The sequence below is a fragment of the Phascolarctos cinereus genome, unplaced genomic scaffold (genome assembly GCF_003287225.1).
Source record: "Phascolarctos cinereus isolate Bilbo 61053 unplaced genomic scaffold, phaCin_HiC Scaffold_4;HRSCAF=312, whole genome shotgun sequence".
Classification (NCBI taxonomy): Eukaryota; Metazoa; Chordata; class Mammalia; order Diprotodontia; family Phascolarctidae; genus Phascolarctos; species Phascolarctos cinereus.
The window spans coordinates 584,946,948-584,974,433 of record NW_027555847.1 but is presented as its reverse complement, the minus strand read 5'-3'; the positions used below and the strand labels follow the sequence as shown (position 1 = coordinate 584,974,433).

Below are 27,486 nucleotides of genomic sequence, written 5' to 3'. Positions count from 1 at the left end.
TATGTGAGACCTTGGGCAAGTCACTTAAACTTTCAAAGTACATACAATAGGGTTAAGATTAATTTGATCTATTTCACATGGTTGTGTAAGTTTAAAAGGAATTAGTTTAATTAATGGTGAAATGCTACTTTGGTAAGCTATTGTTCCATGTAGTTCACTAAAATAGGCACATAAACTATATTTTTAAGTAAATAATTTATTATACTATTCTATTACTATATTAATAATTTACTTGAGACTAGCATATGTCAAAGGGGTCATGAAAAGACAGGCACATTATTGGTGGAGCTACGCATTGGTCAAAACATTTTGCAAAGTCATTTGTGATTATACTCAGTGACAAAAATGGTAGGCATGTATCCCAGGAAGTCAAAGGTAGAAAGTTCCTCTACACGTTAAAACATTGATAATAGCTCTTTTTATAGTAGCAAAGAGCTGGACATAAAGTAAGTTGCCCATCATTTTAGGGAATGGCTAAACAAAATTGGGGCGGGTAGAATGCTGTGGAATATTATTGTACCACAAAAGATAACGAATATGAAGAATGTAGAAAAGCACAGGAAGCCATATGAACAGAGGCAAGATAAATTAAGCAGAACTAGTAAAACAATTGGGACAAAGACTATAGTGGTCTAAATGGAAAGAACAAAAAGAAGGGGAAAAAAAAGAAACTGAATGTTACCTAAATACGAACAAGCTTGATCTTGAAGAAGGTATGAGATAATGTACTCTTGTACTGCACTGGACTGATGGGTGCTATGGGTATAGAACACTGTGTATCGATGGGTTAATTTAGTGAAATTCTTTTTCTCCCTTACTCTTCTGTTCTATGTTATGAGGGATAGTTCTCTAGATAGGGGATGGGGAGGGGAAGAATACATTTTGAAATGAAAGTGGTATAAAAAGACAAAGATCAATAAATTATAAAAACAAAAAGTATGATATAGACTAAAGACGTGGCTATACACTTAAAATAGAACTAAACCCTTTTTCTTCCCCCATAAATCTTGCTTCAGTTTAGGGCTCCCTATATTTCACCTCCCTGTCCACAACTTCCCTTCCCCCCCAAACCACTGCTGCTCTGAAGACCATGAACTTGAACTGAAGAAACCCTGCTTTCCTGCTGGTATGAGATAATTCAGTCTCTATGATGTCTTAATCCTGGGCCTCCCTTAATTGACTTCTAACTGTGTTGAACAGTGGCTGCTAGCAGTTGCAATGTGGATCTCCATTTACTAGGCACTGGGATTGTTTCTCTTGGGCCATCAAATTAGTCCTGAGCTGCTTTCTAGTAATAAAAAGGTTTTCTCCACTAGGCTGACCTGTCACCTAAAGTGAGCTGAAGAGCAGGCTGCCATTTAGGAACATGCTTGAGGTTAGAGAGGAAGAAAGATGTTGTGCTTCCTAGTGAGTATTTTTTTCTGAATATTGAGAAGCTTCTACTGGTACTCTTGCAAGTGGAAGAGGCAGAGAGCTTGAGACTTTAGCCTCTGGTGAAGGGGCAGTTCCCATACTAGAAAAATCTAACTATGGGAGACCCAAGCAAAGACTTTTCCTTTGATATAGATAAGGCACAGTTTCTCTCTCTCTCTCTCTCTCTCTCTCTCTCTCTCTCTCTCTCTCTCTCTCTCTCTCTCCCTCCCTCCCTCCTTTCTTCTTCTCTTTTCTCTCTCTCCTTTCTCTTTTTCATATAATATATATGTATACATATACATATATATACATACACACACACACACACACACACACACACACACACACACACACACATATATATTATACTACTTTCTGGATTTAGGGAGTGAAGTCATTTTCTTTTCTGACCAGCTATGGATACTAAACTCCTTTTTTCCATCTATTCCAGTTTATAGCTAAGGCAAATGACATCCGTTCTTTCTCAGCCTGGCTCAGCAGACTATAATGATTTTTAAAAAAATAACTGACAACAACTTAGAGACTGATTTGAATTACTCTGGCTGCACAATAGGGTGGGGGAGGAGGTCTAATCTAGAAAATGTAAGATTTTCATGACATTTTCCAGCACCTATAAGTCCTCTTATTATACTTCCCAGAGAAACCTGGTGGGACTTACACTGAGAAATCTGCAGGATTCACATCCTGATACAGTAGTGGGGGTGGGGAGAGGAATAAGAGTAAAAGTTGGTTAGTTTTGAGGGATGATGGTGGTGCCATTAACAAATAGAGGGAAATCCAGCTGAGAAGCTGGTTTTGAATATAAGATGATGAAATTTGAAACATAAGATCTGACCACTGACTAGGTTTGTAAGATAGAGTGAGGAGTTGAAGATAATGCTGAGGTTACAGGCTTAGGAGACTGGAAGAATGATGGTGCCCTACATAATCTATGTTTTCTTTAAGAAAAAAAGTTTGAAGGCAATGGATCTGATGAACAGCAAACAGCATGTAAAAACAAGGAAATTGACTTCTTTGTAATCAACAAGAGACAACTAGTTATAGTTACTGTAGTCAATTAAAAATGCATTGTTTTAGTAATCAGCTCAGAAGAAAGGTCAAAATAAATACTATGTTAGGACAAAAGTGAAAATGTGGATATAACTAAATCCAGTTATAGCAACTTTAACAAGGTCTGTCTAAACATGTTATCAAATTTGAAATTTGAGAAATGTAAAAAGAGTGTGTGTGTGTATATACACACACATGTACACACACACATATATACGTATACATATATATATGAGGCAATAGCATGAAATATCAAGAAAGCTAATATGATCTTGATACATTAAGAGAGGCTTAATATCCAGGTATGATAAGTCCCACAATACTCTGCTCTGATCAAGCTACACCTATGGTGTTGTGTTTACTTCTGAGAACTTTCTGTCAAGTATATTGATGAACTGGACAGCTTCTGGTGGAAAGCAACCAAAATGGGGAAGAATTTTGGCATGCCCATAATGCCATATGAGGGTCATTTGAAGGAGCTAGGACTATCTAACCTACAGAGGGGAAGATTTAGGAGGGACATGTTAGCTTTCCTCAAGTATGTAAAGAACTGTCCTATAGATGAGGGATTAAACCTGTACTGTTCTGCCCTAGAAGACAGAACCAGGGGCAGTGAGTGGAAACAACAGAAAGGTGAATTTAGGATCACGGATCATAGAATCAAACATTGAGAGCTGAAAGGGATCTCAGAAGCAATCTAGTCCAACCCTTTTATTCCACAGATAAGGAAACAGAGGCCAAGGCAGGTTCTATGGCTTGCCTAAAGTCTCAGGATAGTAACTTTCAGAAACCAAACCTGAACCAGGTTTTCTACCTACTGTGTGACATCTAAGGAGAATAAAAATCAATAGCTCCAGATCATAAGAGCAATCAAAAAGTAGAGTGTGCTGCCTGAGGAGCTAGTAGTTTCCCTTCACGAGTGAAGGGAGAAGGAAAAAAGCATTTATTGAGCACCTATTACTTGTCTTTTTATTTTTAAATTTATTTTATTTTTAATTTGTGGAATAAAACAAGTATTTCCATAACATAGTATAATAAAAAGATAATTCCACATGAAACTACAGATCCACTATGTACAACTTGCTCTCCTTCCAAATACATAACAAAGTTATTGTACAAATTTTTTTTCCCTTTTCTTTCTTCCCCCCCAGCCCCACTCCTCTGCCCTGCAGATGACTGCCATTAGACACAAATGTGTACACACACACACACACACACACACACACACACACACATATACATGCAAAATTATTGTATACATACTACCATTCATCATTTCTTTCTTTGGATGCAGATAGCGTCTTTCTTCATATGTTCTTTATTTTTAATTTGTGTATTTATAGTAGTTAAAATGACAGTCACTCAGAGTTATTCTCAAAACATTACTGTTACTGCATGCAATGTTCTCTTGGCGCTGCTCACCTTGCTTTTCACCATTTCATGCAAGTCTTTCTATGCTTTTCTAAGATCACTGAACTCATTATTTCTTATAGCACAGCAGTATTCCATTCCATCAGAACCATACACCACAACTTGTACAGCCGTTACCCACCTGATGATGATCCCTGCAATTTCCAGTTCTTTGCCACCACAAAGAGAGCTTCTAAAAACATCCTGTAAAGACAGGTTGACCACTTGTTGGGTACACTATAGAAGGAATTGCTTTTTAGGATCAAACTAACTAGTCACTGAGAAGCTTTACCACTCTGAATTTCTGTGATTCTTTGAAAAGCTGTCCTGTGTGCACAAAGTGTTCAAAATGACATACGGCTGGGAAAAGGATAATAAAATGATAGATTTGGGGATGGAAGGGACCTTAGAGGCCATGTAGTCTAGCCTGCTTATTTTCATACATGAAGAAACTCAGGCTCAACAAGGATAGACCATCCCCAAGATTATATAGCTAAAAAGTGGCAGAATCCAGGTCCTCTGATTTTAAATCTCACACACCTTTCTCTGTAAGGCATGAGCAGGCTATAATATATACTATTAGAGAATTGCCAGAATGTTAGAGGGGTTTAAACGCTTTGCCATAATCACAAAGTTAGTGTTGGAAGAAAAAATGAATGCAGGTCTTGATCTGCAGTCAAATGCTTTACCTCTGAGCTAAGCTCTCATTTGTTTGTTTGTTTTTGAGTCAGAGGCTGAGGCATTGTTTATCGGAGTGGTCCCAGAAATAAGTACCAAGTTGAACAGACCTTTCTCCATTGCTGCCACGCTTTTCCTCAAACTCCTCACTTCTTGACTGTGCTCTGGTATACTCTGGGGTTTCAGGGCTATGCCCAACTCAGTGGTAAAAACTTTGTGGCCCATCAGAACCATGGCGAATCCAAGTCCAGAACTGAAACAGTACTACACAAGGCTTCTGTCTCTCCCTAGACCTTTAGATCCTATAGCAATGTGAATTACTATTATCATTTAATCTCCCAAATTCAGGGATCCTTTTATGATTTTCCCTATTAGAGATCCATGGAAGATGTCTCAATCAGTTCAGTGTGTCCACACACTTTTTTCCGCAGAGCTTTTCTTGACTACACAGCACCACTAGTGGGGTTTAACATCTAAGATTCCTGAAAGCAGCAGCAGATTCTTTCCTCTGACAAGACAGGGTGCTGTTGAAATCACTTTTCTCCCTTTGAGTTGATTTTTATAATGAGGTGGTTGGAAGCTACAAGCAGTTCAGAAAAAAAATACTCTTGGTACTGTGAAATAGGGAGCATTTCCAAAGCCTGCTCAAAATCTGATTGCATTAGCAAATTCTCAGATATATTCTATTAGCTTTGTAATTCTCTTTCACGAAGTGCAAATCTTTAGCTGGTGACATTTTTTTAATGTAAAAGGAAGTTAAAAAGACTTCCTTTCCATTTGGGAATTGCAACACAGGGAGGCATTTTGCAACAATGGAATATAGGGATGCCCAGAAACCAAGACCTAAACATCCCTGTATTCACCTGTCTCTTTTTAGAATGAGAGATCATAGAGACAAGCTCTTTCTGGAAATTATTATTATTTTGACTTGTTAAAGTAATGCAAAACATATTTTTATATTAGCTTTGTTACAAAAAAAAGCAGCAAAAATAAAGTGTGGAACAATATGCTTCAGTTTACATTCCGAGTTCATCAGTTCTCTCTCTGGAGGTGGATAGAATTTTTCATCAGGAGTCCTTTGGAATTGTCACTGATCATTGTGTTGATCAGAGCAGCTAAGTGTTTCACATTGGATCATTGTTACAATGTTGCTGCTGCTGCCTATGATGTTGTCTTGTTTTTGTTCACTTTTCTCTCTGGAAATTATGCAAAAAGGCGTGGCCTGGTGCTTGGGGAACTGATAGTCTCTAGGGGTCACTAGACAGTGGAGGATACTTTCTGCTTGGGGAGTTTGGAAAGTGAGAATACTTTCAGGTCTAGGGCTCTTTGCTGGGGTTGACTACTTTCAAGAAGGGGAAACAAGGAGTCATGCCTACAGTGTTGAGATTTGTAGGGTACCCAAAGTTCTAACTTTAAAAATAGCTGCACTGCTGGCTTTCTACTGTACCAAAATCCCTACTGTTACAGAAACTAGAGGCATTTTGGGTGGTGGTGGTGGTTAGGATATTGCTTCTAGGAATGCACTTTCAAAATCGGTTGCCTGAAAGAATGAAGGTAAGGCTCATATCATCCACCAAAACCTGTTTGGTTGTTTTTTACCTAATCTTTCTCTGTCTGAACCCTAGTTAGGCACCCCTTCTTAGCTGGTACTCTCATCTTTGTGCCCTGCCTCTTTTCCCAAATACTCCATATTTGGATTTTCTATACCTAGAAGCTTCTAAACAAACATTGTCCAATTTCTTAGCTGGTTGATGTCTCCCTGTCTGATTTCAATGGAGAGAAATGTGCTTGGGACCTCACTCCTTAATTGCACGCACCGTCAAGTTTTCTGAGCTCCCTGAATCATAAAGTGAATGTAGTCCCAGGCATCCCAGTGAGGACCTGGAGCTAACTGATCGCTGATTCAGCCCAAGGCTTCCTCCCTGGTGATACCCCTGATTATGTCCCTTCCCTAAGATCTTGCCTTGGAGGTTTATAGCAAAGGGAAGAGGAGAAGGGAATATGCATTTATATAGTAGCTGCTACTACATGCCAGGTACTGTGCTGATCACTTTACAAATATTATTAAATACGTGGCACAGTGGATAGAGTTCTGGGCCCAATGTAAAATAGCTCATCTTTTTGAGTTCAAATCCAGCTTCAGACACTTACTAGTTGTGTGATCCTGGGTAGGTCACTTAACCTTGTTTGTTCTAGTTCCTCATCTGTAAAATGAACTGGAGAAGGAAATGACAAATCAGTCCTGTATCTTTGCCAAGAAAACACCAATGGGGTCACAAAGAGTCAGCTACGATTGAAAAATACAGCAACCGCAGCAACAAAAACAAAACAGTCCAAAACCCTCTTAGTCACCAGTACAGTGCGGGTGCAACCTAGTTTTAGCTGTGTCAATTGCTATATTGATGTGTGTCTCTGTGTATGGGATAGGGATGGGGCAGGTCAATGTGCTGCCTTTACACCCTTTCCTAGTTGTGCCTGGCTCCTCCTCCTAGATAGATGGCTTTTAAAGTCCCTTGGGTGTCTAACAGCTAAGCCATGGGCGGTTTCCTTAAAGTCCCCTAACAAAAGGGTCTGTTGCATTCATCATTCACTAGACTATTTCTGACAACACATTCCAAAATACTTTCATATGGATTAACTTATCATTGATTAGGATGAAGGCATATGGGGCATGCTTTTTAGATTTGCAGATGACAGAACCCTGGAAAGAATAGCTAACATATTAGATGATAGAATCAGCATCCAAAATGCCTCCATAGTCCTCTAGACTGGTAAGTCAACTCTAAATCAAATTATATCTAGTAGTGACAAATGTAAAGTTTGATACCCAGGTTCAAAAAAATCACTTTCACAAACACAGAATGAAGACGGCATGACTGGACAGAAGTGTGTGTGAGAAATATCTGAGGGCCCTGTGTGCTTCAGGCTCCATATTATGAGGCAGCAATATGACATAAAGTCACAAAAGCCTAATGCTATCTTAGGAAGTTATGAAGAGAAGAAGAGTGCTCAGGAGCAGGCTAGTAATACATAATTCCTTTTTACTCTGCTGGGTCAAACCACATCTGGAACACGGTATTTAACTGTAGAAGTCATATTTAAGTAAAACAATAGATATTACAGAGCAAGACCAGGAAAGGGTGACTGGGATAGCAAAGGATTGGAGCTGTACTAGATGAGGATAGTTTAAAGTAACTAGGGATGTTTGGCTTGGAGAAGAGACTTGGAGTGAGCAGAATCTGAGTTCATATTCTGCCTCAGACACTTACTAGTTGTGTGACCCTGGGGAAGCCACTTTAACCTCTGTCTGCCTCAGTTTCCTTATCTGTAAAGTAGGGATAATGAATAATACCTGCCTTTCAGGGTTGTTGTAAGTATCACATGAGATTAATGAGAGCAAATTAAAACAACTCTGAGGTATCACCTTCTACTTAACAGATTGTCTGACATTATAGAAAAGGAAAATGATGGATGCTGGAGGGTATGTGGAAAAATAGTTGCATTGTTGGCGAAGTTATAAACTGGTCCAACCATTCTATAGAACAATTTGGAACTAAGCTAAAAGGGCTAAAACTGCACATACCCTTTGACCCAGCAATATCACTATTAGGTCTGTAATACAAAGAAATCAAATAAAAGGGAAAAGGACTTATTTGTTTAAAGATATTTATAGCAACTATTTATGTAGTGGCAAAGAATTAAAAATTGATGAGATGCCCGTCAATTGGGAAATGGCTGAACAAGCTATAGTATATGATTGTGACAGAAATACCATTGTGCTATAAGAAATGATGAGCAGAATGCTCTCAGAAAAAAAAGATTTATATGAATCAATGCAAACTGAAGTGAGAAGAAACAGGAGAACACTGTACATATTTACAGCAACATTGCATGATGAATAACTATGAATGATTTGGCTTTTCTCAGCAATACAATGATTCAAGACAATTCCAAAGGACCCACAATGAAAAATACTATCCACCTCCAGAGACTGAGATAGAGATAGATAGATATATGGATAGATAGATAGATAGATAGATAGATAGATAGATAGATAGATAGATTGAGGGGGAGAGAGAGAATGAGAATTAATGAACTCTGAATGCAGATTGAGACACGCTTTTTTTGCTTTCTATGTGTTTCTTACTTTTTATTGCTTTTTCCTTCAATATGGCTAATGCGTACATATGTTTGCATGACTTCACATGCATAATTGATATCATATTGCTTGCCTTCTCAGTGGGTGGGGGAGGGGGTGGAATTTGGAACTAAAAATAAAAATAAATAACATTTTAAAATAAATACAATAAAAATAAAAAAACAATGTTTATTTTATTTTTTTATTTTTAAATTTTTAATTGATTTTAATTAATTGATAGGTGAAGCACAGGACATAGAAATGGAATTTAAGACGATGCCCAAGACAAATGGAGCTTACTTCAAAATTCTGTTGCAAACAATGAGGATTCATTATGTGCTAGGTCAAAGAGGGCCTTAGTTTCCATAACCGTAAAACAAAGGAGTTGAACTACATGACCCTTAAGGTCCCTTCTAGCCCTGAACCTCTGAGGCTCTGGATACTCTCACAATCCAAAGATCAAGACTGAAAGGACACTTGACTTCAACAGCAGCTATTCTTTCCAATCAGTGGAGCTTGGGAAATTGGTTTTCCTTCCATGTTCCAATGAAGTATAGCGATGGTCTCAGATAATTTGCCATTCCTCTGGCTATTTCTCTTCCATATTCCCTGGGAAGCAAAAGAACAACAGCAGGAGACTCATTCTTGTTGAGAAGCTGGGGATGCAGAAAGAGTAAGTTGCATAAAGCATTCTAATTTTGGGGCTGGACAGATCTCTTAACTGCCCATCTTAAACACAGTGTGTGGTGCGGGAGAAAGAAAGAGAGAGGGAAGCGTCATTGATAGTTATGGTGTTTGATTCTCAAGATCGGCCATGGGTGCACCAATAGATTTGCTTCCCCCCCACCCCTCTGGTGGCTTCTAACCCATACTTTAGTGACTTCGGTTGATACGAAGGGAATCTGTCACAGCTTGTTGAATAATTCACAGTGTGTTGATTTCTTAATAACTTAAAAGCCTTACAAAAAAAGAGAGAGAGAGGGGAGGAAAATAAACTGTGTAAATCCAGGGACACTGGTCCCATTTTCTCCTCCAGAAAAGAGGAACAAAAGGTTTCATTCAAGTAATTTACAAGTGGAAACCTAGACCTACCAGGTAAGAACTAATCATCTACTACCAAGGAAAGGAACCCAGCTAATGGCAGCTTTATTAGAATTGGGGGGAGGGGGCAGAAGCCTGTCAGCTAAAAATACTATTAAAACTTCAAGTAAATCCCAACATATGAAAGGGCAATCAGGAGACTCCAAAATACCCGTGCCTTCAGCACACCTGGTGTAGGTTTTTACTGTAACATATAAAATGCAACCTATTAAATGCAATTGAATAGGTGACATTCCAGCCTGGAATTCTTTTAAATATAACCCAGAGTTTGGGGAGTATATAAACTTCTTGTAACTCTTTACTAGGGTGTAAAAATATAAGAATGCAACGTGACCTTCATAAGCAGCAAAGGCAACAACAACCAGAATGAAGTTCAAAAAGGGGTGATGGAAAGAATTATTTGAGTGGAGGAGGAGAAGGCTAAAAGTAACCTAAGATAGGTTAGGAACCTGGGATTTTAGAACCAGAAGGGATTGGAGAGTTCATCTTTTCTAAATTTCTCATTTTATAGATGAGGAAACAGACCTAGAGCCATTCAGTGACCTGACCAGATCACACAGCTAATAGTGGCAACTCTTAGAAAAGATGAGTTTTCAGAGAAAAAATATGATAACAGAGAACCAAGGACTAAACTTGGGAAATCATACAGTTAAAGGATCAAGAAGAGGAATAGAAATCAGAGAATATACAGTCAGAGAGGCAGGAGAAAAACCAAAGTTTGAAGCAGGACCCAGCTTCTCTAAACATTTTCTATACCTCTTCCTGGTATTTCTTCCTTTGTAGAATGAATGAATGAATAAATGGATGAATGGATGAATGGATGGACATTCATTAAGAACTTATGTAAATCTTCCAACTCATATTGGCAGCAGCTATAATAGCATGTCCCACCAAAACTTTTCTGCTCCTAGGCATGGGTCTCTGGGCTTCTTGCCTTGAAAATGAAGCAGCATACACTGGAAGAAGGTAAAGAGCTTACCTAATGATGACTCCAGTGAGACCATCCATCTTACAGCCTTTCTGAACTCTAAGGCAGACATGGTCCCCATCATTCAGGAAGTGGACAGGCTTAGCTCAAAAGTAAACATGAAGAAAGTGGTTGAGGTGGTTACCACCACAGAGATGGCTCCCATGACAATTGTGGACATTGTGGACTATGTACAAACTCTACTAGGCCTTTGTAACTTCAAAAAAATCTTTGCTGAGCATATCAGGGATGAGTAGAAGAAGTGGACGCAAATCCAAGAAGAAAGTCTTCACCAAGTGCTGAAAGATGATGGCAAATAACAAAGAAAGACTTCACCAGCATGAAAAAATTTCTGCCAGGAGATCTGAGTTATTGTCCACAGCCAAATATGCCTGCTCCCTCTGAAGCAGAAGTCTCACCTGATAGAGATCCAGATGGATGGTGGCAGTGTGGATGAGAAACTGGACTGGGACCACAAGAAGCAAGAGTAGCAGGTGCCTGGGTGCACTGTGTTTGGGCAGGATCAGAAGGCTGATATCATTAGAGTGACCAAGGGCAAGGGTTACAAAGGTGTCACCAGCCCCTAGTGAAGAAAGAAACCCTGAAAAACCCACTGAGGCCTATGTAAGGTGGCCTGACTAAGAGCTTGGCACTCTGCCGCAATAGCAATCTCTCTGGTCCAGATGAGCTGGAACGGCTACCACCATCAAACTGAGATCAACAAAAACATCTACAAGATTAGCCAGGGCTACCAGATCAAGGATAGGAAACTGATTTTAAAAAATGTGTCCACTGATTATGACCTGTCTTACAAGAGCATTAACTCTCTACAAGTATTTGTCCACTATGGTGAAGCAACCAATGACTTTATCATTCTGAAAAGCCATGTTTTGGGGAAGATGAAGTGTGTCTTCACTTTATGAAAGTCTCTGCTGATACAGACTAGCTATTGTGACCTGGAGAAGATTGACTTGAAGTTTATCAACACCACCTCCAAATTTGGCCATGGCTGATTTCAGACTGTGGAAGAGAAGAAAGTTTTCATGGGACCACTCAAACAGGATCATTTTGCTAAACAAAAAACAAAAAAACAAAAAAAAAAAGAAGAAGTTGCCTGGTGTTTTCAAGCCAACTTGGAGCTGATGGATTCTCAATTAGAAACAAACAGACAAATACGTGCCAAGCACCCTGGTAAACACCGGAATACAAATTTGAAGGCAAAGACAGCCCTAGAGATAACACACACCAGAAGACTGAGGGGCAAGGAAGAAGAACTTTCATCCAAAAAGTAAGAAGAAAAATGAATGGGGATATAGTTGAGTTGTCTTAGAAGAATTCCCTCTAAGACTTTTAGTAAAGTAAATCTTATTTTCTCATTGATTTCTATTATAAATTTGGATATGTACCACCACAGAAAAACTCAGTGAGCAAGGCATTCAGAGGGTGGCCCATTCTGTGTCAGGTAGGCCCTTTTTGTATACCAGCAATGCTATACCAGCTGGGGAATTAATGCCTGAACTCTAAGCTGATATTTCTTTGGCAGACTTAGAACATCTTTCAACACTCTGAGACTCCCACAGCTGCTATTTGTCACCCTGCCATCATTGCTTATAACATCTACACCCCTTTTTTACCTATATTAAGATTTTTTTCCCAGGCCAATAGATTGGCAAATAATTCATTGGGTGCCTTCAAAACTTTATACATACTAAAGAGGTAGAGATCAAGGATATTCTTTGAGTATTTGTGAAGTTAGAAGGAAGTGACCAGCAACCAGCTGGTTTCCATCTCTAGTATGGCTGGACTCCCAGGGCATGGACTTCTTCTGAAATGGGCTAGTTGGATGTGATCTATGGGGTCCCTCTCAGCTCTAAATTTATGACCCTGTAAAGCAAGTGGTTTTGGGGTTAGAAATTTAAAAAAAGACCTTCCCAGATGAGAGCTGTTAGCCATTTCATGACAGATGGGAAACCTCATCTTTTGGTAATTAAAACAAAAGTTGGATGCATTTTCATCTTCCTCAGATAAATTAATGTAACCTACATGAAGGCATACATTCTCTAGCTATTACTAGCACTGTGATTATGTTTTCAACTCAGATTTAAGATTCCTCAGGTTCTAACCATTAGAAAATATTTTTTGGAAATGATTCAAAATATCTTTCCCCTTCAAACACATCCCTAGTTTTATGTCTAATTGACTAAGAGAATTAAGTTTTTAAAAGGTTTTTGATTTGCTGAATCTCTACATTATTAAAGGCAGAGCCCAAGAGCTCAGATCTGTGCCAGCACCATTTCCTAAACATTCTAACCTTGAACACCAACCTTTAGGTGTCTTATAGAGAATCTGGGAGATTATTTATGTAAAACTTGGTTAGAATGAGGCTTTACAATTTCAGAAGGAAACAATTTTGTGGTAAAAAATCTCCTTTAGATTATAAGCCATTAAGTAGGTCAGTAGACCAAACTTACAGCTGCATATGAATAAGTGAATGTGCTAAATATCATAAACTTATTTAATGGTCAATATGTCACTTTCAGCTACATCTGATTTCAAATGAAATTACTGCATGTATGTGTATGCAGATACACACAAACATACACACACACACACAATATATTTAACAACATTAATCTCTTCTAAGATTGCCTTGTCTTCCCACTATCCCAGGCTATTGGACAACTCCATTTGTCTCAACTCTCTATTCCAACAGAGGTTAATTTCTTTGGCTGCCCTCTGATTACTTTGCAAGACATTTAATAAAGTATCTGTTTTTGATTAATAGCAGATAATGCAAAAAGAAGCATATTCATTTCTTTTTTTTAACAAGCATGGGCTTATAGCTAATTGAAAAACTCAGCAAAGGATGGTCAGAATGGTTCTGTGGATATATTATCAGTAGCCAAATGAATTAAAGCATTGCTAGAGCCAATGTATGGCAGGTTTTAACTTAGTAGAACTCTCTAAAAATTAGTGTTGTCCGACTGGAATAGAATGAATGACCTCAGGAAGTAGTCAATTCCCTGTTACTGGAGAGTCTGAATTACCACATGCTCCAATTGTTGCGGAAAGAACTCCTGTTTTGTATTAGGGTTAGGAGGTGGTGGACCTGGAGGGCAGCTAGATGGTGCAGTGGATAGAGTGCAAGGCCTGGAATCAGGAAGACTGATATTCTTGAGTTCAAATCCGGCCTCAGACACTTACTAGCTGTGTGACCCTGGACACATAATTTAACTGTTTGCCTCAGTTTACTCATCTGTAAAATGAGCTGGAGAAGGAAATGGTAAACCACTTCAGTATCTTTGCCAAGAAAACCCCAAATGATGAGAGTTGGACACAACTGGAATGACCAAACAGAAACAAAAAATAGCACCTTTCTCCCAGGGTTATTGTGAGGATCAAATAAGATAACGTTTGTAAAGTATTTAACACAGTGCCTGGCACATAGTAGGCACTTAATAAATCCTTTCCCCCTCCTTTCCTCTCCTTTCCTTCCTTCTTTCCTTCCTTCCTTCCTTCCTTCCTTCCTTCCTTCCTTCCTTCCTTCCTTCCTTCCTTCCTTCCTTCCTTCCTTCCTTCCTTCCTTTCTTCTGTCTTGGCTACTCTACAGAAGACTTTTCCTACGATCTGGTTAAACCTTCTTCTCTGGAGGACTAAAATATGACTTCTCCCCAACTTTGGCTATTGAAATGTCCCTGAACAAGCACTAAATACTAATGGAAAATTGGGCCTAGTCCAATCCAGAAAGTGCTTTATGCGCTCACTCTGGGAGCCATGGAAGCCTTGTCTCTGGAACACGTTAGGTAGAATATTAACCCACACATCACATTACTTTACACAGTCTTTGGTTGTCTTTCTTTATAAGAGCACCTGGAAAACTCTAACCCCCCACCTCCCAAGAATTTAAATCTAGTCAAAAGTCCTTCACAACATCTCTTGACTATGTCCTCTTCTCTTAACTCACACAGCCACCACCCTAGTGCTATACCATCTCTGCCTGGATTATTATAGTGGCTTTCTGATTTGTCACCTCAAATATCTCCCCATTCCAATCCATCCTTCATTCAACTGCCAAGGTGATTTTCCTAAAGAATACATCTAACCATGTCATCTCTCCAACTCAATAAACTCCCTATTACCTTCAAGATGAACTATAAAATCCTCTGGCATGTAAATCTCTTTATGAACTGTCCTCTTCCTTTTCTTCCAATCTTCTTATGTTTTACTTTTCTCCACGCCCTTTATGATCCAGCTTCACTGGCTGATTTGCTGTTCCTCATACATGACAATCTCTTGCCTTTGTGCATTTGTACTAGCTGTCTGCCATACTTGGAATTCTTTCCTTCCTCAATTCTACCTCTTAGTTCCCCTGGCTTGCTTTAAGCCTTAGCTCAAATCTAACCTTTTTTGGGGAGGCCTTTCCCAGGTTCCATCCTCACTCATGCCCCACACCATTAGAGTCTTCTCTTTATGATTGCCTTCCATCTATTCTCTCTCTCTCTCTCTCTCCAGATATGTATATGTATATATACATATATGTGTATCTCTATCTATCTTCTGTCTGTCCATCTACGTACCTACCTAGCTGTCATCTATCTATGTGTCTATCTACCTATCTATCCATCTCCATATCTGTCTACCCACCTACCCACCTATGTATGTATGTATGTATCTATTGCACACAGTTATTTTACATATTTTCTCCCCTATTAGAATGTGGCTAGAATGGGTAGGAACCATGTTATTTTCTCTCTCCTTATATCCAGAGAACTTATAGTAACTCATCATAAGCAGTCATTAAGTCATGTCTGACTCTTCATGACCGCATTTGGGGTTTTCTTGGCAAAGATACTGGAGTGGTTTGCCATTTCCATCTCCAGCTTATTTTATAAATGAGGAAATTGAGGCAAACAAGGTTAAGTGATTTCCCCAGAGTCATACAGTGAGTGTCTGAGGCCAGATTTTGACTCAGGTCTTCCTGACTCCAGGCCTGGCACTCTATTCACTGTGCCACCTAGCTGCCCTGGGTAATAGTAAGCACTTCATAAATGTTTGTTGGCTGAGTGATGGAATGACAAGCTAGTTTTTCTCAATGACCCTTTGACTTGTAAGCTAGAAAATTCCATGCCCTCTGATAAATGTAACACATCATCCTTAATACGAGTACCAGATGGCCTTAGAGGTTTCATTGAGGAGGCCCACTCTTTTCCCACTGTCCCCCATTATCCAGGAACTCTTAATTGTAGAGGGGCTTATAGTAGCCACTTAATAAAAATTAATTGACTGAGAATGATCACTTTCTTTCTCACCACAATTGCTTCTTTCTGAGACCTCAGGATTGATACAAGCCTCAGCAGAATGTAAGCTCTTTGAGAATATGGACTATTTTTCACATTTTTTGTATCCTACAAGTACCTGGCATTGGCAGGGCACAGTATAGTAGAGAGAATGCTGGACCTTGAGTCAAGAAGACCTAGATTTCAATCATGTCTTTGACATTTATCAGCTGTGTGATATTGAATCATTTATCCTCTCTGAGGTCTCAGTTTCCTCATCCTCATCAATAATAATTTCTATTGTACTTACCTCACAGGTTTATTGAGGCTTAGATGTGATACTATATAAAAAATACTTTCCAAACTGGAAAGTGTTATGCAACTATTATTTTAGTAGCAGTTGTAGGAGCAGTAGTACAGTAATAGTGAGCTGGCTCAGTGGAGAGAATGTTAGGCCAGGAGTCAGGAAGACCTGAGTTCAAAACCAGCCTCATATATTTATTAGCTTGTTTGGCTCGGGGAAAGTCACTTAATCTCCATCTGCCTCAGTTTCTTCAACTGTAAGAAGGGGGTAATACTGCTCCTACTTCCCCGGGTTATTTTGAAGATCAAATGAGATAATATTTGTAAAGCACATAGCACAGTGCCTGGCACATAGTAAGCTCTATATAAATATTAGCTATTATTTATTATTGTTGTTAGTACTCATTGTACTGTATTGGAATGACTATGTAGGAAGTCTTGTTATGAAACCTGGCTGCTCCCAGATAAAGCTGCAATAGGCTTCCAGGCTATGCCCTGACTTTCAGCAAGAGCCTAGTGTTATACACCTCTTTGTAAAGGGGTATATGTGTGTAAACACACAAGTTATATATAAAACCCTACTCTATTGCCTCAGACATTGCTTTTCTCACTTTGTATCCTGGAAATAGCAGAGCTGAGCTGAAGTACATTGACCATTGATTTTGTGGGTCATGGACCTTATGACTTTACCAAGTCTCTTCTCTTGATCTCTAGGGCACAGTGGCCCTGACACATCCCAGGGAGATTGCAGGATGAAACAGTTTTCTTTTTACTTCCAGTTGTTCTGAGCATTTTAATTGAATATTATTTTTATTGTCCAGGTAATGTGAAGATTTTGAAGCAAAGGCTAGGGTTTCTAATAACAGATGGCTAATCAAACACTTTTAACTTGAAAATAAAAGCACAAAAATGCACAAAAATGGTATCAAATGTCAAATGCTATTACATGGATTTTATATGGATGGTATCCATTTCTCTCTCTCTCTCTCTCTCTCTCTCTCTCTCTCTCTCTCTCTCTCTCTCTCTCTCTCTCTCTTTCTCTCTCTCCCTCTCCCTCCATTAAGAATGAAAAGTAAAATTTTAAAAAAGATCTAGGGGTTTTCATGGACTATAAGCTCAGTATGAATCAGCCATGTTATATGGTAACTGGAAAAATGAATTCATTAGTGTTAATAGGAATATATTGTCTAAAACAAAGGAGATGCTATTCCTACTGTATTCTGCCCTGGGCAGACTATGTTTGGATTTTGGGGTTCAGTTCTAGTTCCTGACAATACATTTTAGAATGAACATTTATCAGCTTAAGAGCATCCAGAGTAGAGCAGATAGAATGGTGAAGGCCTTAGGACCATGCCATTTGTGATTACTACAAGGAAAAAAAAATTGGGATGACTTAGAGGTGTGATAAATTCAACAAACATTTGTTAAATGTTTACTGGAAGTTTTCAGGTACTTAATAGACTGTCTTGTCAGTGTGGAAGAAGGATTAGGCTTATATGCTGTTTGATCCTAGAAGACAGAACTAGGGTTGCTTGAGAGTAACAATTTTTTTTCAGTCAAAGGAATTCTTGAATTCTACTAAGTTGCAGAGTTGCAACCTGCATGAGGAGAGGGAGTGTCCAGAATAACGAGATGACAGATTCTTGAAATGCTGAAGAAGTATTTCTCCAGTTCGGGGCTAGGACAAATGATCCATACAAAGAAGGCCCATACAATTTTCTTAACACCAGAAGGGGCAGTACCCTACTATGCCTTCCTTGACAACTCAGAAGAAGCTCAAGTTACTGAGGAAACACTCCATCACTTCCTGGATCTAGTGGAGTCCATCCCTATGGCCCCCTCCAATTAGATGGCTCCTCCCAGATACTCCATTTATGGAGGATGCCCAGGCCAGCTCTGTCTTTTTAGTCTCTGAGCTGCACTCCAGACTTCTCTACCTTGTCCCTCTATTGAGTGCCTTCCTTCTGTTTCTCCTCCCTTCTCCCCTCCCCCTTTGTAGCTTCTTTATATGTGTTCCCCCATTAAAACATAAACTCCTTGAGGGCAGAGACTACCTTTCTTTTGCTTGTATTTGAATTCCCAGTGGCACTTAGCCCCTAGCACATAGGATGTAAATAATTAGTCCTCTGCCCTCAAGAAGCTTGCATTCTGTAGGAGGAGAAAACATATAAGTATATAAAAATAGCTATAACATATATGTACACATGCAAGTGCATACAAAATTTAGTAGATGCTAGAATGGATACTGATATCCCTAAGGGCAGAGACTGTTTTTGCCTTTCTTTGTATTCCTAGTTCTCAGCACAGGGACTGACACAGAGCAAGGGCTTGTTGACTAGATGACTTGGTAAAGGGTGGAAGGTCAGTAGAACACTGTTAATGATCTGAATCCTTTTTCTTGAATTATCTGTTGTTCAGGGGATGCTGATTGAAAACAAAATTTTCCCTCCTATCTGGTGATAACAAAATTTCCAGGAAAAGAAGTCTGAGTACAGACTGCAGAAATAGAGGCTCAGCTAAAAGCCAGAAGTGAATCAACAGCAAGACGATGGGGTATGATATGGCAGCCAAGAAAACTAATGCAATCTTAGGTTACATTGAGTTGTAATTTCCAGTAATAAGGTGGGGACAGTCTTTCTGAGAGGAAGCCTGGAGGAGTGGAAAGAGACTCTGCCTTGGAGTTAGAAAGACCTAGGTTCAAATTCTGCCTCTGAGCAAATCACTCAAACCCTCAGACATCTAACTCTCTAAGACTGTAGGACTTAAGTTGCAGAACATTTTCTGACCTGCGTTGGTTTATTGTTGGTGTTCAGTTGTTTCAGTCATGTCTGACTCTTCATGACCTCATTTGGGGCTTTCTTGGCAAAGATACTAGAGTGGCTTGCCATTTCCTTCTCCAACTCATTTTACAGATGAGGAAACTGAGGCAAACAGGGTTAAGTGACTTGCCCAGGGTCATATAGCTAGTAAGTGTCTAAGGCTAGATTTGAACTCGAGAGGATGAGTCTTCCTGACTCTGGGTCCTGCACTCCATTCATTGTACCACCTAGCTGCCCCATCTACTTTGGTAGAAGGGTTTATTTGGTTTTTTTTTTTCCCAAGTGTTTTCTAAACTGATGAAATCATAGATCCAGACCAAAAATAGAACAAACTTTCAAAGTTCTGCTGTTATCTGGCCATATCTGACGTGTTGTGTTTGGTTCTGGGTATTACATTTTGTAATAGAAAGAAAATTCTGAATCTATGTCATATGAGGATCAATTGAAGGGAGAGGGTTTTTAAAATCAGATTAAGAGAAAACTTAAGGGCAATATGAAAGACGTCTTCAAGTATTTGATAGGCTGTCATTTATAAGAAGGTTTAAATTTGTTCTGCTTGGCCCCAGAGAATAGATCAAGGAGCAATGGGTGGGTGTAGAGCGGCAGATTGAGGCTTAATGTCAGGAAATACTTCCTAAATTAAGAAGTGTCCAATGAAATAGGCAATTAAAGTAAAACCATTAAATTCATTCCATTTAGCATGCTGAGTGATGCTGTGCTATCTAACTACAACACTGAAGTGGGAAGGGATGGCATGGGCTGGAATGGGCTGCCTGTAGAGATGGTGGGCTCCTCCGCCACCGAGGTCTTTAAGCACAAGCTAGTTGATGCAGTGGGTAGAGCACCAGGCCTGGAGTCAGAAGATTCATCTTCTTGAGTTCAAATCTGGTCTCAGATTCTTATCAGCTGTTTGACCCTGGGCAAGTCACTTAATCCTGTTTGCCTCAGTTTCCTTATCTGTAAAATTAGCTGGAAAAAGAAATAGCAAACCACTCTGGTATCTTTGCCAAGAAAACCCCAAATGAGGTTACAAAGAATCAGTTACAACTGAAATGAACCAACAACAGCAGATGACTACTTTGTCTTAGAGAATTGCCTGGAGCACTTAAGTCATTTGCCTAGTGTCAAACAGCCTGGAAATTTCAGATATCACATCAGCAAAATATTTTTTTTAATAAAGATAATACCATCCTATATTTACATAGAATTTTGCTTTACAAAAATTATTTTGCAGGATTTTCACAATCCCATGAGGTAAGAAAGGTAGTTATTATTGGCCCCCTTCTGAGGGTAAGTTGATTTGCCCAATATCACTCACACACACTAGTGAGTGGCCTAGCTAGGACTGAATGGCAGGTCATGTGACTTTAAATCAAATGCTTGTTACTCCATTCCAGGTCTTCTGACTCCTCACCATAGCTACCTGCTAACCTTGCACAGTTTGCCAGTCTATAGAATTAAAAGAAAATTAAAGAATTAAAAGAAATTTCCTTAATGAAGTAGAAAAAAAATAAGCTCAGCTAACAGCAGACTTTGATGTTATAATTTGATGCCACAGCATCTCTGATCTTAGACAGTCTGGATAAAAATGTTCTGTAAAGTGATAAGTAGAATGAATTTAATGATTTTAGTTTCATTCCCTATTGCATTAAAGTCCATTTCACAAAAAGCTCAATGTACATTATACTAAAGGTCTTGGACTCCAAAGCATGTCTCATCTTTAACTAGAGAAACGAAGTCTGTGAAAATGAGCTCTGGGTCTCCTGGACCTTCCTGAATCCTAATTGGCTGCAGTTCTTATTATCAATAGCTGGCTCCACTCAGGGTATTAAATTAAAATATTATTCTTTGCTTTAACAAAAACTGGAGTGAATAGAAAGAATAAAAAATTAAATTACTTTGCAGAATCAATTTTGGGGGCTAACTTTTTCATAGCCAGTTATGGGCAGAGCCCTCCAATCACATATGGCTCAGATAGTCAGAACCCATCAGAATGACTCCCTACCTGGCCATTCATTGTTGTTCTCTTTGCATTCACTCGGTCTTTGTTTTATTTTTTTTAGGTCACTATATACCTTCTGGATTAATTTCTTTAATACTCCATTGACTGGGCTGCCAAGGCTCATTTCTTCATTATTGGCCTTTGCTTAAGGGTGTAGTTGCTGAATTCTTTGCCACATCCCCTTTGATCTTCCTTGAATTTTATGTATTTTTTTATCTCATGCATTTCTTTTTTCCCCTTCTTTGTTTATCCCAGTGGCAGAAAAGGAGGATTAATTATTTCTACAAAGCTTGCACTTCCCTGTGCATCAGAGTGCTGGCAGACAGAACACATTTATTTCAAGAAAATACATTCTTCCATAGGTTGTCATGGGCATCCCAAGGAACCATATACCTATGACTTCAGCTTTGCTGTAGGCAGGGCCTCTTCAAGCAGATTTTCTTCACATAAGCAGCCTAACTGTGATAACCCTTCTGAGACTCTTCTTCAATCTAAATCCTAGGCAATTTCATTCTCAATGCCAGAGAGTCACCTCTTTGGATTTCACTTTCCTCAACTGTAAAATGAGGAGATTGAACTAGATGTCTTTTAAGGTTTCTTCCCATGCCAAAATCCTCTGACTCTGTCAAGCTTCTGATTTCTGTGGGTACAGGCTATTGAAAAAGGAAATCTTGCCCTATTTGCTGTTCCTTGTCCATAACACTTCATCTCCCAGCTGTCTGTACCTTTAAACTGGTTGTGCCCCCTATCTGGAGTATCTTCCTCCTCATCTCTGCCTCTTGGCTTCCCTGGATTTCTTCAGTATTCAACCCAAATCCCACCTTCTTACAGGAGACATTTCTGGTTTCCTCCATCTGCTATTAACTTCCCCTCTGAGACTGACTTCCGTCTACTCTGTATACATCTTGTGTAGATGTAGCTATTTGCATGTTGCCTCCTTTTTTAGACTGTGAGCTGCTTAAAAGCAGGGACTATTTTTATTTTTGTTTTGGTTTTCCTTGTGTTCCCCAGCACTAAATACAGAGCTTGTCTTGTATTTTAAGGACGTAATAAATTCTTGTTGACTAACTCAAGTCTTTAAGCCTCAGTTTCCTCATATGTTAAATGACTATGTTAAAGTCAGTAGTATTTATACACCTTACCGGGTGTTTGGAACAAATGAGATCATGTATGTAAAATGCCTTGTAGACCTTAAAGTCTACAGATATGTAAGTTCTTACTTTTCCAGGTCTAAAATCTATGATTCACTAGGATCTGGAAACTCAATACCTTGGTTTGTTTTGCTTTTTTTCCTTCCCAGATGCCTATATGTCAGTTGGATATTAGGGATTATTGGAAGATACTTCCTCATACTAGCTTTAACTATTTTCTAATCCTGCTTCCCAGTCTGGAGCAAAGTACTGTAATAAATGGATAGGTGGAGCGAGACTATAGCCACTCTCTGACATGAAAGAGACAAGAAAATATTCATAAACCCATAACATATACATGCCAGCATTTAACTTCTCAAATAACTTTATTACTCTCAAACTTTATGGTTATTTCTCAACTTTTTCCACCCCTTTTTTTTCTACTCAGCAAAGTTGAATATAATCTCTCTTTCATTTCCAACCTTCAAAAGAAGGCACTAGATGGTAAGAAGACTACTTTCTCATCATACTTTTTACTAATTATAAGCTACTCTGGCCTGATTGGCAGTCTTTCTAAATATTCTAGCATTTAAGTATTAAAGTCACTGATAGTTATGGTCTATATCACACAAAGTGAAGATAGAATTCATGCATGCATTCATTCCTCAGACATTTATGGTAGTATGGTATGGATAGCCTGTAGGTCAGAAAGACTCTGGTTCAAATCTCACCTGATGGACTACATTTGCTTTAGTGTAGGGAGTTCTCATACGCGATGTTCCCCACCAAGAAAATCATAGATCCTTTATATGTTCCCATACTTATTTGGAAGGCCCTGTGGGGGATAAGAAAACAAATGAAACATGAACCTTACTCTTTGGGACATTATAATCTGCTGGCAGAAGTATAAATATGTACTACAAACCACTGCCATAGGGCAACTAGGCGGAGCAATGGATAGAGTTCTGGGCCTGGAATCAGGAAGACTCCTCTTTCTGAGTTCAAATTTGGCCTCAGACACTTACTAGATGAGTGACTCTGGGCAAGTCACTTAACTCTGCCTCAGTTTCCTCATCTGTAAAATGAGCTGGAGAACGAAATGGCAAACCACTCCAGTACCTTTGCCAAGAAAACCCCAATGTGGTCATGAAGAGTTGGACACGACTGAAAAACAAATGAATACCACCACCTTAACAACAACTAGCATTTTCATACGTTGCTTTAGGATTTGGAAAAAAGATGAACAATTATACAAATTTGGATGGAGACCTCGAGTTATCTGACTTGATTATCTGTAAAGCTTGTATTACTTGGGTCATACATATAGAGCTGGAAGGGACCTTAGGTACTATCTAGCCTAATTCCCTTACTTTCCCCGTGAGCAAACAGATGTCCAGAGAATTTTCAGGGTTTGCTCAAGATCACATGGTTAATAAGTAGCAGTGCCAGGATCTGAATGTAGGTCACTTGACTCCAAATCAGTATGCTTTCCCCTGCACCATGCTGCTTTAGAGTTATTCCATGTCTGCTTAGAACATACAAATGTCCCCCTATTTGTATTAAAGTTACTAATAAAGTTCATTTGGATGGTTTTCTTGGGGATACAGTATAGTTTGGATATTCTATCCTGCTGAAATTGTCTCCTCCTACTTTCCCTCCCCCAAGTACCACTACATCCCAGCATCCCTCTAGAAATCACCCTAATGGATTATATATCATAATGACAATACAAATCATGTTATCGTTCCACTGGAACCTAGTGGTGAATGTTGCAAAAAGGATGATTTAGGTTCTGTATCAGGCAAAGTTTCCTAATAATGAAATCTGTGCAAAAGTGGAATAAGTTGCCTTCCTAGAGAATGAATTTCCTATCAACAGAGTTTTTTTTTTAAAGCAGATGCTGTTTGAGTAGTGACTTATTGGGGATGTCGTAGATGGCGTTTGTGATTTGGGCAGGGCTTGAATTCAATGGTCCCTGACATCCTTTCCAATCAGAGATTCTATGTTTCTGACAGTTGTTTGCTGTGAGGGGAAAAATGAAGATCTGGCTGCTGACAGCAGTCAAGATCAGGCTCCAACAGCTCTTCGAAACTTGCTCAATAGAAAACACAGTTGCTTCTGCTCAACTTTTCTACACCACCCTTCCCCCAGCTCAGCCTTGCAACCCAGCCACATGCTCCAGCATGCGCAGGATATTTGGCCAAGGCTTCAGAGAAGCCAACACATGGGAACCAGCCTCAAAGTCCTAGAAGGTTGTCCCCTGAAAGAGGGATTAGATAGTCTATATGGCTCTAGGGGGCAGTAGATATAGGGAGGTGTATTTGATGTAGTGAGAACTTCAGCAATTGAACCTGCACAGCAATCTAGTTGGCTGACTCGGGGGGGGGGGGGTAGAGGGCTTCCTCTCAGTGGAAGGGCTCCAACCCAGAATGGCTCAGCTTCCTCCTGCACAGGTGTTGTTATTACTGCCGTTGGTCCTTCATTTTCAAAGACTGTCAATGACATCCCCGGGGGTCCCTCTGGCAAGAAACATTGTAGAAGGTGTTTATGTGGAGGGAAGGATGAGGTGGTCTCTACGTTTCCATCTAAATATAAGTCTGTGCTTCTAAGTGAGTTCACTTCTCTTTTCTTGACCCCAAACAAGTCTTTTATATAAGCAAAATGAGGTTTAAGTGAATATTGAGAGCTGCCTCAAAAATGGGAAAAATCACAGAAGGTCAGAGGAGAGCAATTTCATTCACTTTACCTTATTAAGAATGAGATTACAAGTAGATTCTGCATATGTGGTATGATTTTAAAGAGTAATGAGGCAGATTGCCTGAATAGTTAATGAATTTCAGGCTGCCCAGATAATTATAATGATGATGATGTCTCCTTCCTTCACTCCCTCCCTCTTTCTCCCTCCTTCCTTCTTTCCTTCCCTCCTTTCTTTCTTTCCTTCTTCCTTTCTTTCTTTCTTTCTTTCTTTCTTTCTTTCTTTCTTTCTTTCTTTCTTTCTTTCTTTCTTTCTTTCTTTCTTTCTTTCTTTCTTCCTCTTCTTTCTTTCTTTTCTTTCTTTCTTTCTTCTTTCTTTCTTTCTTTCTTCCTTTCTTTCTTCCTTCCTTCCTTCCTTCCTTCCTTCCTTCCTTCCTTCCTTCCTTCCTTTCCTTCCCTTCCTTTCCTTCCTCCTTCTTCTCCCTCCCTCACCCTCTCTGTGTCTCTGTCTCTCTTCTCTCTCTTTCTCTGACTGTCTCTCTTTCTCACTCTCTCCCTAAAGGGCCCACTCATGGTCATTCTTCCCGAACCAGCTGCCCTCCTGTCACTAGTCACTGTGGTAGTTCAAAGAACAAACAAATTAAGCACCTTGGGCAATTCCCTTGATATGCCATGCCAAGGGGTCTATGTGTGGAAATCTAAACAGACTCTTTTGTGGTGATCAAATGTCATGTCATCATCAGATGTATTGCCACAACTCAGAAATGGTTGGAGAAGTAGTTCACTAGCACATACCTTGGCCTTAGGAACCACACATACCTGAGTTTGAATACTACCTCACACACTTACCACCTGTGTAATTTTGGGCAAGTCTATTAACATCTTCCACCTTAAATTTATTAATGTGTAAAATGGGGATAATAATGGCACCTACCTTATAGAACTATCATGAGGATTCTATGAGATAATATAGGCATGCCTTGATATGCTTTGCTTTATTATGCTTTGCAGATATTGTATTTTTTACAAATTGAAGGTTTGTGGCAGCTCTGTTTTGAGCAAGTCTATCTGGCACCATTTTTCCAGTAGTGTGTGCTCATGTCATGTCTCTGTGTCACATTTTGGTCATTTTTGCAACACTTCAAACTTTTAAATTATTATTATATCTGTTACAGTGATTTGTGATCAGTGATCTTTGATTTTACTGTTGTCATTGTTTTGGGGAGCCTTGTACCCATATAAGACAGTAAACTTAATTGATAAATGTTGTGCTCCATTGACCAGCTGTTCCAGACTCTCCCCCTTTCTTCAGGCCTCCCTATTCCCTGAGACATAACAATATTGAAATTAGGCCAGTTAATAACCCTACAATGGCCTCTAAGTGTTCAAGTGAAAAGAAGAGACAATTGATGTGACACATTTCATTGTTGTCTTATTTTAAGAAACCTGCCACCCCAACCTTCAGCAACCACCACCCTAATCGGTCAACAGTTGTCAACATCAAGGCAAGACCCTCCACCAACAAAAAGATTGTGATTCATTGAAGACTCAGATGATGATTAGCATTTTTTAGCAATAAAGTATTTTTTAGTTAAGGTATGTACATTTCTTTTTAGACATGATACTATTGCACATTTACATAAATTTTATATGCACTGGGAAACCAAAAAATCCTTGACTTTTTTTTTTGCTATATTTGTTTTATTGTGGTGATCTGGACCCCAACCCACAATACCATCTTTCACCACATAACCATCACATATTTTATGCCAATATTTTGTAAAAATAGTGAGGCGCAACCATTATGTGAAGCTTTAGAAAATCATGCTGGTATTACTTAAAAATTATTTATTACTAAATTGTCTTCGGTGCAAGATCAGGATGCACAGAATACTGGTGAATATATATTAAAATTGGGAAGATGCAAGTCTTACCATATCATGTGACTTATTCATGGCAGCTTTGCCTGCCCACCCTATCACCTTGCACCTATGGCTCTTAATTGGGTTGAGTGACAATACTGTTAGTACTGCAGTGCTCTAACAAAGTATGCAAGTTGGCTTTTGGAAATATATTTACAATGCACGTGCTGAGAATTCTAGGTTCTAGGCTGGAGCTTGCAACATGGGAGAGATAAATGCGTATCCACAAGTCACTGGTGAATACATCACTGCTATGTTTACCTTTCAAGTAATGTGATAAACAGAATTATACCATGTGATCATTATGTGATGACAGATTATAAGCTAATTTTGGACTGGAAAAAAAAGTTGTGAGGATTACGCCACGAAACATGGCATTTCTGAGGTATGCCTGTAGATGCAGAGCACTTGATGACCTTAAAATACTATATCAATGCTAGCTGTTATTATTGTTGTTATTGTTGTTGTTGTAGTTATTGGAGGCTACCCTGTCTTCCAGAAATTGGATGGCTGAGCTCCAGGAAGAAAAAACAAACAAAAAACAAACACAAAAACATTGTTT

The 27,486-nt window shown here is 39.1% G+C and overlaps 1 pseudogene; it reads left to right on the top strand.

The window, feature by feature from the left end:
• The first annotated feature begins 10,693 nt into the window (after nt 1-10,693).
• LOC110198530 (large ribosomal subunit protein uL3-like) lies at nt 10,694-24,557 on the top strand (annotated as a pseudogene).
• The last annotated feature ends 2,929 nt before the right edge of the window (nt 24,558-27,486 follow it).